We start from the raw sequence: 13,231 nt of genomic DNA on the forward strand, positions 1-13,231 counted from the left end.
GTGACCTGGATGAGGATGAAGTTTTTCTAGAAAACATGAATGATGAAGACTTTGAAATTGATGAAGATGGAGGAACATTGACAGATGTGCCAGATGATGAAAGTGTACACACAGGCCTTGATGTTGCACTGCCTCTGAATCGGTATTTTCCAGGCTTGTTGTTTTTAAAATGGTTTCATAGCAAACATTCTTGGATAACAGAATTTGCTGATGCCAGCCCCAAAACCAGCACCTTAATTTTTGCTATACAACCATTTCTCCTGATCTCTCTCTCTAATGCCATACATTCCAGACTACTCAATGGACTTGTAATAAATTTCCAGAATGAAGGGAAATCTCTTGCTCATTGTTTGCCTGAAATCTTGGCTCAAGTTCATCTTTTTAAACAAAAAATAAGCTCCAAAAAAAAAAAAAACCCACAAGCACAGCTGCTAAAACTCCTTTAAAGATCTTCTTTGATAGGGGTTCCATGGTTCAAACTATCCTGAGGACTCTGCAACCCCAAGAAAAATATTTTCAAAGTATGCTTTATTATGTAAGAGATGGATTATATCATGAAAGAGTTTTGATACCCACCCACAGATTTTTTTTATCTTCTTTACATTTTTTTCCCTAATAACAAATGACCCCCTAAAGAAACTGCAATTAGAATAATGATTACATCCCTCATAAGGATTATTTCATGGCTTGTGCAAAGTTCAGTAGGTCAGAATGGACTCTGATGGTTCTGTTTGACTAGACACAGTCCTCAGCAGCTTTCACACCTACATCTTGTCTTTCACTCAACCATTCTCAATGCAGAGCATCTTATACCATCCAGGGCTCTCGCTCCTTTGTATATGTCTGGTGTTCATCTGCCATCTGAGGAGCAAGGCCAAGGTGAGAGCAGCACCGTAAATAGGGATCTTCCATGAACTGATCAGTGAATTCTACAGAGGAAAAACTGTCTTTAACCATTCAGTTGATAAAAACATTTCTACTCACCTCAGGGACACAGCAGTACTAAGCCCCTTGCAAGCATGGGGAAAAAATCAGGTTCCTGTCAGATATCATGCTAAAACTGTGCATTATTGCTATGCATTATTGGTGACATGTGTCTGTGACGGTTTCAGGAGTCAGGGCCTCTTCTGAATATTAACAACAGCATCACAGAGAGTAAAGAAGAGAAGTCAAGGTAGATAAAGCTTCCTGTTGTTAGACTAGTCAGGCCTACCCTCCACTACTCCTTCTGTTAACAATACTAGATTTTAACTCAAGTTTTGTGTAGCTATCTATATTGGCCAATTATATAGTTAAATTTTCACACAGACACATGACCTTTGCCTACCTAGAATGAGTGATTTTAACTTGTGTTTAGAGGCTTATGAAGTTGCCTTCATCACCTATGTGCAGCTCGTTGATATCAATTAACCCTCAATAAAATGGCACGAGATAGAAACACACAACCAAGCATTCATTGCTGATGTCAGTGTCACCCTCTCTCTGGTTCTGATGACTATCAGAGCAGAAATGTTGCATACGTTGGCCAGAATAAAAGATGTTTCATGACTGATGGCGTTACCTGTCCAATGGAAAAAAAAACATACTATTTCTCTGTAGCAATTAGGAAAATTTATCAGAAAAGGGTTCCTTTTGACAGAAGCCTGTTCATGTGGATTTTTAAGACAGGTGTAAGTGGCTAGGAATTGCCTAGAGAGATGGGTAGAGAGAATCTGCTGTGTGATTCACTTTGGAAAGTGGGGAAGTTCATAATGAGCAACCCACCTAGCAGGAGTGTTATTTTCTTTACAAACCCACAGCCAAGTAGCAGCACTAGTGACACTGTGCAATGAGAACCCAGTGTGACTAGTCCTCTTCCTGAAGAGCAAACATGAGTGAAGACTGGCCACATCACCTGTCATCATAGAGAAGAAGAAGCTGTGAGGAAGGAAACTTGAGTTTTACTTATTGGAACCCCCAAAAGGGAGAAGTCAGTTCCCAACTGGGCCCTCTTTGACTAGATCCCTCTCCACCCTCCAAAGCACTGTGTCAGAGCAAACACATGCTAACCAGCAAATTTCTTACATTTGTTTGAGGTTAAAAAGCTTGCCAAGAACCCAGGCAGTGGTGTCACATGCCTTTAATCCCAGTACTTAGGAGCCAAAGGCAGGTGGACTTCTGAGTTCGAGGCCAGCCTGGTCTACAGAGTGAGTTCCAGGACAGCCAGGGCTACACAGAGAAACCCTGTCTCAAAAAAACAAACAAACCAACAAAGCTTGCCAGTTTATTTTAATATTTGTAGAGAATCTGAGAATGGAAATATAACATCTAGGTAGCTTATGACAACATTCAGCCACATAAGAAAGCAGAAAAAAAGTCAGCTTCGCAAAGCAGGAGTCTAGACTGTCAGTGAAGTTCTCCTAAATGAGCTATACATAAATTTAGAAGTAGTCCGAATTTAAAGGTAGTCCTTGTCTCTAGCTCACAAATAAGGCTAGCCTTGGAGAGAGAAACAGGAGAGCACTATTCTTCACACTGAAACCACTTTCGGGATCAGCTATAAATACAGCCTCTGGCTGTCGCCTGTGTTAGCACATGGGTGGGTTGAGGCAGAGTAACCTGGGAAAATATCAGAAAGATGGATGTTGTATGGCGAGCTGGGGCTTCTCACCACTCTGGCACACCTCTGAGTGTGCTAATATGCAGCCATGGGTAGAGTTAATTGTCCAAAACCGTATGCTCTGTCAATGTCTTCCACCACTGAACTGCTTGCATCAACACCACACAGGTTCTTTCTCCCAACCAGGAAAGGTAACAGTTGTCAGATTTTTACAATGCCTTTTAAAGGCTTTTGTTAGCACATATAAATACCACATCATTACTCATTACAGCACTTCCGTACATGCATATGATGCATATCATTCAAATGCAGAGGTTTTCAAATTTTTAAGATCTATCTTCAGTATATTTTAATTGTATGACAGGGCATACACATGTGAATGCATGCAGATGCTACCAGAGGCTGGAGATACCAGATCTCCTGGGAGTACAGTTACAAATGGTTATGGTGCTGGAAACCTGTCTCAGGTCCCCTGGGAAAGCAGCCAGTGCTCTTCACTAACCACTTAGCCATCTCTCCAGTCTCTAGAATTTTGAAAAACTAAGTATTTCTCATGCAGTGTAGGAGATGTGCTTAGTGCTAAATTGTGTGCATTATCTGAGATTCAAATTTCACCACCTGTCCCCTGTTCTATCTGAGATGTCTGTTGGGGGTGGGGATAGTTCATGTGGCTCATAAAAGAAACAGTTATTCAATAGTAGGCTACTCTTGCACATTAGGGATGTTAGGAAAATAAAAGAGGGTAAGATTGGGGGTCTCTGGCCGGGCTGCAGTGTTGCTTGAAAACCTAATCAGAGATGGTTCCTGGAGTAAAGAAAGCAATTCCTTTTCAGCAATTACTTCTCTTCCTATTCCAGGGAGATAGAAAAAAATAACTTTTTCTGTTCCTTCAGCCTTACGAAAAGCCCAAGAAAAGTCTGCACCATGATCCTCGCCTTGCCACCAAAACATCAGTAGCAAAGAAAGATTTATATATTAATATTTCCATAAATATTTAAGATCACGAGGACCCCTAAACAAACACAAAAGACTTCCAAACTAACTCCTTAGTGTTTCCCTGGAGAGAAGTTTTATCTTCATATCACGAAAGAAATTAAACAAAGATCAAATGGACACATGAATAATTCACAAGGAGATTAGTAAGTAACAGACATGAAGTGATTCTGGAGGTGCTATATCTTTCTTCTTTCTAGTGTTGGCTACAGAGTGTCACACAACCTACCATTCCCTCCCCTTCACTGAAGATATATCTTGTTCTCCAGTGAGATGGCTGCATGGATAAAGACTTCACCACACAAACTTGAAAGCTAGGATCCCCAGGAATCCATCTGCATAGGCAGGGGACCTCCAAGGTACGACCAGCCCAGTCAGAAAGCTCTGGGTTCAGCCAAAGATGATACCACACTAAATAAAGGAAATGGGGCTGGGAGATGGATAAAAGGTGAAGTATACAGGCTGTACCCATTACACAAAGATGCACAACCACCTGTAACTGCAGTCCAGGGGATCTGATGCCCTCTTCTGGATACCTCCAGCACTACAGGGACATCAGTATATGCATTAAAAAAATCAGGCAAAAGCATATGCATAAAAAAACAATAAAATGCTTTTAAAAATAAAATGAGTAAAGGGAGGAGCAATGGAAGATGAAAGACACACAGTATCAACTCCGGACTTCCATGCATGTGTGCACACATGGACACTCACATGCAGGCAAGCACATACAGACATGCACAGGCACACCACACACACAGGCATAAATACAAAAATTACAACACATCTATCTGCCTCGACCTTCTTACAAAGAAGAAAGATGAAGACTCCAGAGCAGATTTTCCCATTTTCTTGGCTGAGCTCACATCTGACTCTGAGACAAGACAGAATGACATCAGTTGGTGTCAATCATCACCAAGTGGGAGGTGCTTTGAGACCCATCCTTTTCCAGGTGTCAGATGAAGGGAGGTTTGTGTTCTGGTGGGATTGAGGAGGTTTCAGAAGAATCATACTTCTGTTCATTCTGGAATTCACAGAGCAGGCTTAGATTTATCATGTCTTCCAGGAACATGATCCCCCAAGGATCCCACAGAGCTGTGTTTAATTCTAACTGACAGGATTTTAATTTATGTTCTCTATAAAAAAAACATAATAAATTTGTCACAGTTATGCTGAGTGCCCGCTCGCTGATGGAAGTTATTTCTTCCTTTCTTATTGCTTCACTAGATGAGCAAGAATATTAGGTCAGGGGATGAACCATATTTACCACAACTCTCTCTGAAAAGTCCCCAGGTACCTGCTCTAGTTGTTTGAGGCTCTACCATATAGCAGCTGAAGGCCCTGGGCCCTTCTGTAGCCAACAGAGGATAGGAGGTTCCTCTCTGGAGCTTTGGGGAATCCTCCTTTTATCCTAGATCTCAAGATCATTTTCTTTTCCAGAAGGTGGAATCTCACCAAAAGGTGATAAACCAGAGACCTAGTAGTTATATGTCTTGCTGTTCATCAATTTGGTAGCACGGCTGGTGAAAGTCAAGCCAGTGGATCACATCTCGGTCTACAGAACAGAATGCAAAGGGATTGCATGCCAATCCTCACTCTTATCATGTAAAGTGATTCCCAGGCCCATTGATTAGTAATTTTATCTCCTAGCACACATAGATAATTAGTCACCATTTCTATAGCTTTGAACTAATTTGAGGCTTCTATGCAGAGCATTTTGTCTATGCACATGTGCACGCTCTCACACATGGAGCCCAGAGGCCAGCCACAAGCACTGGTTCCTTGTTTCTCTAGACAGGATCTCTCAAAATCCGCAAGCTCACTTGCTAGGGGTAGGCTGGCTGGCAAGCCCCCAGGAGTCTCTTATTTCATCCTCCCCAGGCATGGGAGGATTGCAGCACAGGTAATCACACCTAACTTTATTTTTAGGTAAGCTACTGAAGTTAAACTTCAGCTATCTTCCCAGGTTCAACATGGAGAGTTGGATTCATGTATACTGAGATGAGAGAAGTGGCTTTGTGACTCTCGGTTGTCAGGAGAAAGGACAACACATACAGGGCCGATGTAAGAAGAAACTGTGTCCCTCAGATGCAGATCAAAGGAGAAGGATGACAGAAGTTTGGGGGATGGGTTACATACAGCTGCGCCAGCAGTTACAGGGTTCCTATGGGCTGGCTAGACAGTTTCAGTGGGCTTTTTTAGTGCTGGGGCTATTTGTAATTTTCTGACACCTTATGGTAAGAAGACAGAGGCAAAGTAGCCCAGGTGTGAGAGTCCCCTCAGGGAGGAGGTAGTAATGTGGCCAAGATATCAGTTTATGTATGAAAGACGTACATTCCTTTGATGTTTCTAGCAATTAGCTGCCTTGGGAGAACTGTCCCTTTATGAGAAGCAAGATTCCAAAGGTCACAGCTTCTCAAACAGAAATTTAAGCCATTCGTGATTAATACAAAGGTTGATCTCCTCCCCCCCCCCCCCCCCCCCCCCCCCCCCCCGCCCCTGTGACCTGAGAGTTGGAAGCGATTGTCCTCCCCTGTCCCACAACATTGTGCAAACTGATCTTACACCTTCAAACCCTTGGGATTCAGGGCACAGAGGTATGGCGCATAGAAGAATGTGCCCTCATTACAGACATCTGAACTCCTGCACCTGCAAAGTCAGCCTATTCCATTACCTGGAAGGGGAGGGCTCTGGTCACAGAGTCAATAAATGTGTTGCTTTTCTCAGTCTTGCCTTTATTGGTTGAGTCGGGACCAAAATCCAGTGGGAAATGAGGGCATGAGCTCTCACGCAGCTTCAGAGAACAGATTCAATGGCCTTTCCTTGAATAGTGTAGCAACAAATATGAATGCAGGGTGCAGTAAAGAGAGTGGTTTGGAAAGAATGTAAGAGCCAGAGGTGGCGGATAACTACAAGGAAACGTTGCCTTCTAGACACAGCAGGGCAACTGCGCATATGAACTCACAGTAGCTGTGACAGCATGAGCAAGACCTGTGCAAACTCAAGCACATGAAATCCCAGCATGGAGATGGGGAGGTGGGCACAAAGTACCCCCCTCCCCCAGCTGAGGAGCTCCTGGCAATTAAGGGCTTCCAGGAGAAGGATAGTCCATTTCCTTTGTGGTGCAGTCCCTGAGAGGCTACCCTCACTCCAGTAGATGGCCCTACATCCATGCTTATACAAGCAGCACTAAGTGGACTCTCTAGGTTTAAAAAAAAAACATGAACTTAGGCGAGAAAAGTGATGGGGGATATGGGAGGAGCTAGAAGGGAGGAAATGAGGAATCGGTTTGATTGACACACATTGTATGCAGGTGTACAATTTTCAAACAGAAAAGGGGGAGAAAAAGTAGAACTCAGCCCTTTCTCTTGAGTTTGGCCTGGATGAAGTAATGCCTTATGTACTGTGTCTAGTCTCACTGTCAGCTCTCCTTCTCACGAGTCACACACAATATGCCTCACCTGCAGCTCATGCGCCAAGCTTCACTTTCTCCATCTGTGAAATGGGGTTGACAATTGGGTACTTCACCAATGACCATCAGGCCAGACTGGTTACACAATGCAGATAAGACAATGAGCATCTGTAGTTTGTTCAAGGACTATGAACTCTGAAATTGGGTATAATTAGGATGAAGGGTTATAGGGTTATATATTTTCTCGAGAACATACGGTGTTTTTGTTTGGTTGAGTTTTTTCCCCTCCATTTTCAGAACTGAATGCTATTCTGCAGCTGTCTTAGGGAACAGGATGTGCCAGAAGTTGGGCTGTGGAACCATCAGTTGTAGCATAAAGTTGACACACCTTCTTCATGATGACTTGGGGATTCTCATGCTTTGGTTGCAACTGTTGTGCTCTGAGGGAATCAAGTGGCTACAAAAAAAAAAAAAAAAAAAAAAAAAAAAGGTGCCAGCCAGTGCCAGCATGAGCCTCTGCCTGTCTGCTTGAGACCTTTGGTCACACGTGTTAGCATCCCATCATCAGCCAATCTGCTTTTTAATGGGTACAGTAGAGCTGGTTCATTCCCTCCTGTTCCATCTCAGAAAGTTTGCAGACTAAAAATGAACAGCGTTCTTTTAACCCATCTAATTTAGATTTATTTCTTTTTTTTTTCTTTTCTTTTTGCAGAGCAATAAGTAACTTTCACTGAAATGGTCTGTTTCAATTCAGAGTGTCAACAGAGCCCTCTCCCCAGACTTACGATAGAAAAAGAATCAAAATCGAAAAGTTACCTTGACCTTTTCAGGCATGCGCAATTACAGGTACATTGAGCAGCATATGAAATGGAGTATTTAAATAAACAATATGTTGAGATGTTCTTTTGCATTTGCATTTGTGTGTGTGTATAGGTGTGCTCAAATTACATTTTTATGTATATCACCTGTTTATTGAACCATTTCTCCTATACATCAGATATCTAATCTAATCTGAGTGTCTCTACAGACTAGATTACAACATGAACATAACAAACTAGCTAGGACAATAGGTGATTAATATCTTTCATCTATTGATTAGAAATTGCTATTATAAATCAGATGCTGATGGATATGTAACCTATATTTATATCTACGGACTAGTTAGAAATATGTGGCATGCCTTGATTAGTAGATGGGTATTGGTTAGATATAAAGTAGCACAGAGAGATGAGACAGAATCATCTTCTGATTTTTAGATTTGCCCTCTTTTAATAATCTTTAAAGCTTACATTCTTATTTCCTAACTTTATGTGCATGTGTGAAGATTAGAGGGCAATCTACTGCAGTTGGTTTTCTCCTTCTCTCACGAAGGTCCTGGGTCTTGAGTTCAAGTCATCAGACTTGGTGGCAGACACCTTTTTAAGCTAAACAATCTCACCGGTTTTTAATAAACTAAAGACTTCTTGGTCACTGAATTTGTTTCATATTATATTTGATGAATGGAAAAGATATTCAAGAGATCTCAAGAGAAGACAAGGAAAATAGCAGCTGAAATTGTACTGTATTTCCTAACATATTTTACAAATTCTATCTTAAAGGGTATAAGGATGTTATTATAAGAAAGAGCGATTCTCAGTTTGATTTGAAATGTCCTTGCTTACCTTACCTGGCTTTAAGCCACCTTCATTTTGTCATGTGAATGAGTGAAAGAATATAAATGAATATTCTTCAGATGAATAGAGCCTAGTGAAAGTTCATCTTCGTTATTCAAATCTTCTCAGTCTAACCGTCTGGACTGTCTTTGTTAAAGTCTGATTTCCCAGAAAGTGACAATGGTTTCTCCTTTGTTCCTGGAGGACTCTTTTGAAACTCTCCACTTTAATTGAGTTCTAGATACTGGCTGGCTGATATTCAATATAAGAATCATTTTAATGAATTTGCCATGATTTGTAGTTGGGGGGAAAAAAGGTGAGCAACTCATTTTAAACTGGGTTTTCTTGGTCAAAAATAATGTCTGGGAAATTTATATTTAAAGAAAACCAAATGGCTCATTTGGATTTACATAGATCCCGAGAGTTCTGAGTTCATCACAGTGGGAACACATGGTGGCTGGAGAGGGAAGCTGAGGATGCACATCCTTAAGTGCAAGCATAAAGTAAGAGTGAACAGGAAATAGCGTAAAGCTATGAACTCTTAAATTCCACCTCCAGCAAGGTTCCACCTCTTAAAGGTTCCATAACCTTCACATACAGTGCCACCTACTGGGTACTAAGTGTTAAAACACCTAAGCCTGTGGAGGACATTTTGTTCATTCAACTCACCACTCTTTCCAAATTATTTCAGCAAGAAAATCCATCTGACTATTCCTAACACTATCTCTGCTGAATGGCATCACAGATGTGCCACCTGGGGGTGTACAGAATGCAACTGAAACTCAAGTGGCTGGTGAGTCTGAGTTTTTGGTTACTCAAGCCACAATTCTACATAAATTTTGTCTATGTATGAGCAAAGGGTCCAGAAATACTGACATGTCTAGTTTATGATCACTGATGCCAACCAAGATTTTCTTCTCAAGAATCCATACTCAAAGGTCCCAATTCAATCTTGAATTGGGGGTCTTTACTCTCTAGTTCTTTCATTGTTGGTTGATTCTTGTTAAAAATAAGGGCTATCCTCATATTATTCTCTTTTAAATTGTTTGATCATAGCTCTGATTTTCGGATCAGCCACAACTATAATGTCTAGAAGTCTTCGAGGACACAGATCTCTATTCTCCTGTAGATATTTCTACATGAGTGAATATTTTACAGTAATAAAGGGAAGGAAAGTCTTTAATGTATGCATGTTATCTAATACTTGAATTGCACCATTGTCTCGTGATATTTCAGCTATGAGACAGGAATGCTACAGGCTTGCAGTGCTTCACTATGCTCTTTCTTCTTTTGTTGATAAAGCTGGCTGATGGTGTTTTGCAATCAGTTGCCACCTAAATACTCTTTCCTTGGAACTTTCTCATGGGTGTGTATACTCAGTTTGCACATGGCTGAGTGTGCTGGCCACAGAAGACAAGAGATTAGCCTACCCCTACGGAGAAAATCATAGACTTTGACAACACAGTCTCCCCACTTTGGCTGTGGTATGTTCATTGACCAATGCAGTATCATACAGAAGATGCTCACACTGAAGAAGAGATTGGGAGCCATGAGTTGGGTAGCACTGACAGATACATCCAGCCCCACTACATTCAGTGGGTACAAACTGATTAAAACTCCATGACAGAGTCTACTAATCAAATAGTCACCAAATTTCTGTGGACAAAACACAAAATTAATTCCTCAAAATACTTCCAGGAATTAGGGTTAGAAGACTACTGAGGCACGCAATGACCCAGGCTGATTTTATTGTTTTTCATTTGATTGTTGTAGACTTCAAAAAATTTGGATTCTTATATTTTGGTGAAGATGTAAGGTCAAGTGAAGTAGCTCACACATGTAACCCATCATTCAGAAAGATGAGACAGGATGATTGCCGGGAGTTTGCAGCTATCCTGGGTTACAGAGTGAGCTCTTGCATTAGAACAACAACATAACAAACAAACAAAAACAAAAACAAACAGTAATGTGTAGGTATTTTGCTTCTTCTCTACAGGCTCCATTTTCTTCTTCTTGCTGCTTTGGAACAACCAAATGTTAATAAATAATAGTGTGGAGAAACTTTTAAGATGGCTTTGTGGGATGGTTCTGTTTCCAGTTTTCTTTAACACAGCATCCTATAACTCAGGTGGCCTTCACATTTGGCTGGGGCTGGCCTTCGACTGCTGATTCTTCTGCCTCAGTTCCCAAATTCTGACTGACAGGTCTGTGATACTGTACCTATTGTGATCTTTCCAGTTGATTTGACCTACGTCTAGACCAAGCAGGGGTTTAGAAAGATTCACCAAATACAATAGATGCATGAACTCACACCATTGACAGAGGCTCATGTCTTCCTATGTTTGTTATTTTCTTTGATATCCTCATGTGCAACTAATATTTGGAATCATCCCAAATTAGTTTGCAATAGTTGCCTTCAAGACTAAAGACTTAGCCAAGAAGCCTGTGAGGGATAGTTAGAGGCAGAACCAGTCACCATTGGAAGAAAATCACTGCCAACTCAGAAGATGCTAAGGCCTATCTCTTGCCTCAGAGATATGTTTCCCATGATACTGTACTCCTGCCAAAGCCTGAAGTTTAATCCTCTCTCTCATCCATTTAAAAGCAAAATTCATTTCTCTCAATTCAGCCATGGAACTTTCCACTAGTCCAGGAACACTATTCAATTTCTGAACCAAGCTGAGTCTCATTTTTTTCTTAATGACCAGGCTATTGAGCTCAATTCCTGCAGAAAAACAAGCTCCATCATGAAGAAATGAGCATCTGTGACTAGAACAGCAGAGATGGATGTGGGTACGGGATTGGCTAAATTTGGTGGAAACTAGATTGAAAGGCGGCTCTCCTCATCTGTGGAGAGAAAAGTTGCAATATCTATGGTTGATGAGTAAAGAGGTTGAAGAAAAATTCAAACTGGCAACATAATTGATGGGATTAACAATATGATTTGCTGGCCGTGGTGGTGCATGCCTTTAATTCCAGCACTCAGAAGGCAAGAGGCAGGTGGATCTCTGTGTGTTCAAGGCCAGCTCAGTCTACAAAGCAAGTCAAGGACAGCCAGGGCTCTGTTACACAAAGAAACCCTGTCTTTAGAAAATTACATAAATATGTTCTAGTTATATTTAAGGATGATATAGCTACTGCACCACAGACATATTCAAAAGTATCCTTTCATTTTTAGTAAATAGTGCTTTAATTGGTAAATATTGTCTTGTCTATCTTTTTAAGAATCTCAGAAGAATTTTTAATGTTTTCCTTGAATATTTCATATTTGTGTACAATATATGTTGGTCATGTCCACTAATCATTTCTCCCTCCAATGAAAATCTCTGACCACAGTGGTATGTTCTTTTATCCATCCAGCCATCCATTCATCCATTCATCTATCCATCTGTCCATCTATCCATCCATCCATCCATCCATCCATCCATCTATCTATCTATCTATCTATCTATCTATCTATCTATCTATCTATCTATCTATCCCACTAAGTCCAATTAGTTTTGTTCATATGCTCAAGGATGTGATGTTATGCACTTGAACATGGTGAACTTCCCAGTGACCACACTCTTAAGGAAAACTATCTCTCCCCTCCCCAGAAGCCACCAACTGCCAATAGTTCCTTGGCTAGAACTGTGCCCTTGGGAAACCCTCTCCAATCTATGCTGAAATTTTCAACTAACGTAATCTAATCTTGTGCAGGTGACCAGAATTGCTGTGTGCTCATGTACAAGAACCACATCATGTCCAATAGACAACATTTCACAGCTTTCTCCCATCATCGGTTTTTATATTCTTTCTGCCCCTTTATGTTCCCCTGCTGTGTGTGTGTGTGTATGTGTGTGTGTGTGTGTGTCTGGTGTGGTGTATGTGTATGTGTGTATGGTGTGGGGGGGTATATGTGTGTGAGGGATATGGGGGTGGTATGTGGTATGTGTGTGTATGTGTGTGTGTGTCTAGTGGGGTATGTGGTTTATGTGTGTACTGTGTGTGTACAGTGTTTATGTGTGTGTGGTGTGTGTGGTATGTGTGTGTGTGTAGTAGGTGAGTGGGGGTGGTGTATGTGTATATATATGTGTGTGTGTGTATGTGGTGTATATGTGTGGTATTTGTATGTGTTGTGTGTGGTATGTGTGGTGTAGAGAGCTGGGAATGGTGTGTGTGTTTGCATGTGTGTGTGTGTGTGTCTGGTATGTATGTGTGATGTGTGTATGTGTATGTGCACATATATGTGTGTGGTATGTGTGTATATGTGTTTATGTGGTATGTATGTGTGATGTGTGTATGTGTATGTATGCATGTGTGGTATGTGTATGTGTATGTATGTGTGTAGTATGTGTGTGTATGTGTGGTATGTATGTATGTGTGTGTGTTATAGACATTCCATCTATAGTATGCACTCACAGTTGCTCTTTTCCCAGTATTTTGAAATAGAAGGCACCTCCGCATTAACTACTACCCACTGCGGTAAGAGATTTCTTTTTGCAAGGTTGGGAGCAGCACAAATCTAAGGGTTTAAATGTAACTATTTAGAAGACAGTTTGCCAGCAAGGTTTAAAAAATTATTATCAGTGAGTC

General features: G+C 41.1%; 1 pseudogene; it reads right to left on the reverse strand.

Annotated features, from left to right (window-relative positions):
- Positions 1-233: 233 nt before the first annotated feature.
- On the reverse strand, positions 234-7,130 carry LOC116104648 (annotated as a pseudogene).
- Positions 7,131-13,231: the final 6,101 nt, after the last annotated feature.

This window comes from Mastomys coucha, unplaced genomic scaffold, assembly GCF_008632895.1.
Source record: "Mastomys coucha isolate ucsf_1 unplaced genomic scaffold, UCSF_Mcou_1 pScaffold22, whole genome shotgun sequence".
Taxonomy (NCBI): Eukaryota; Metazoa; Chordata; class Mammalia; order Rodentia; family Muridae; genus Mastomys; species Mastomys coucha.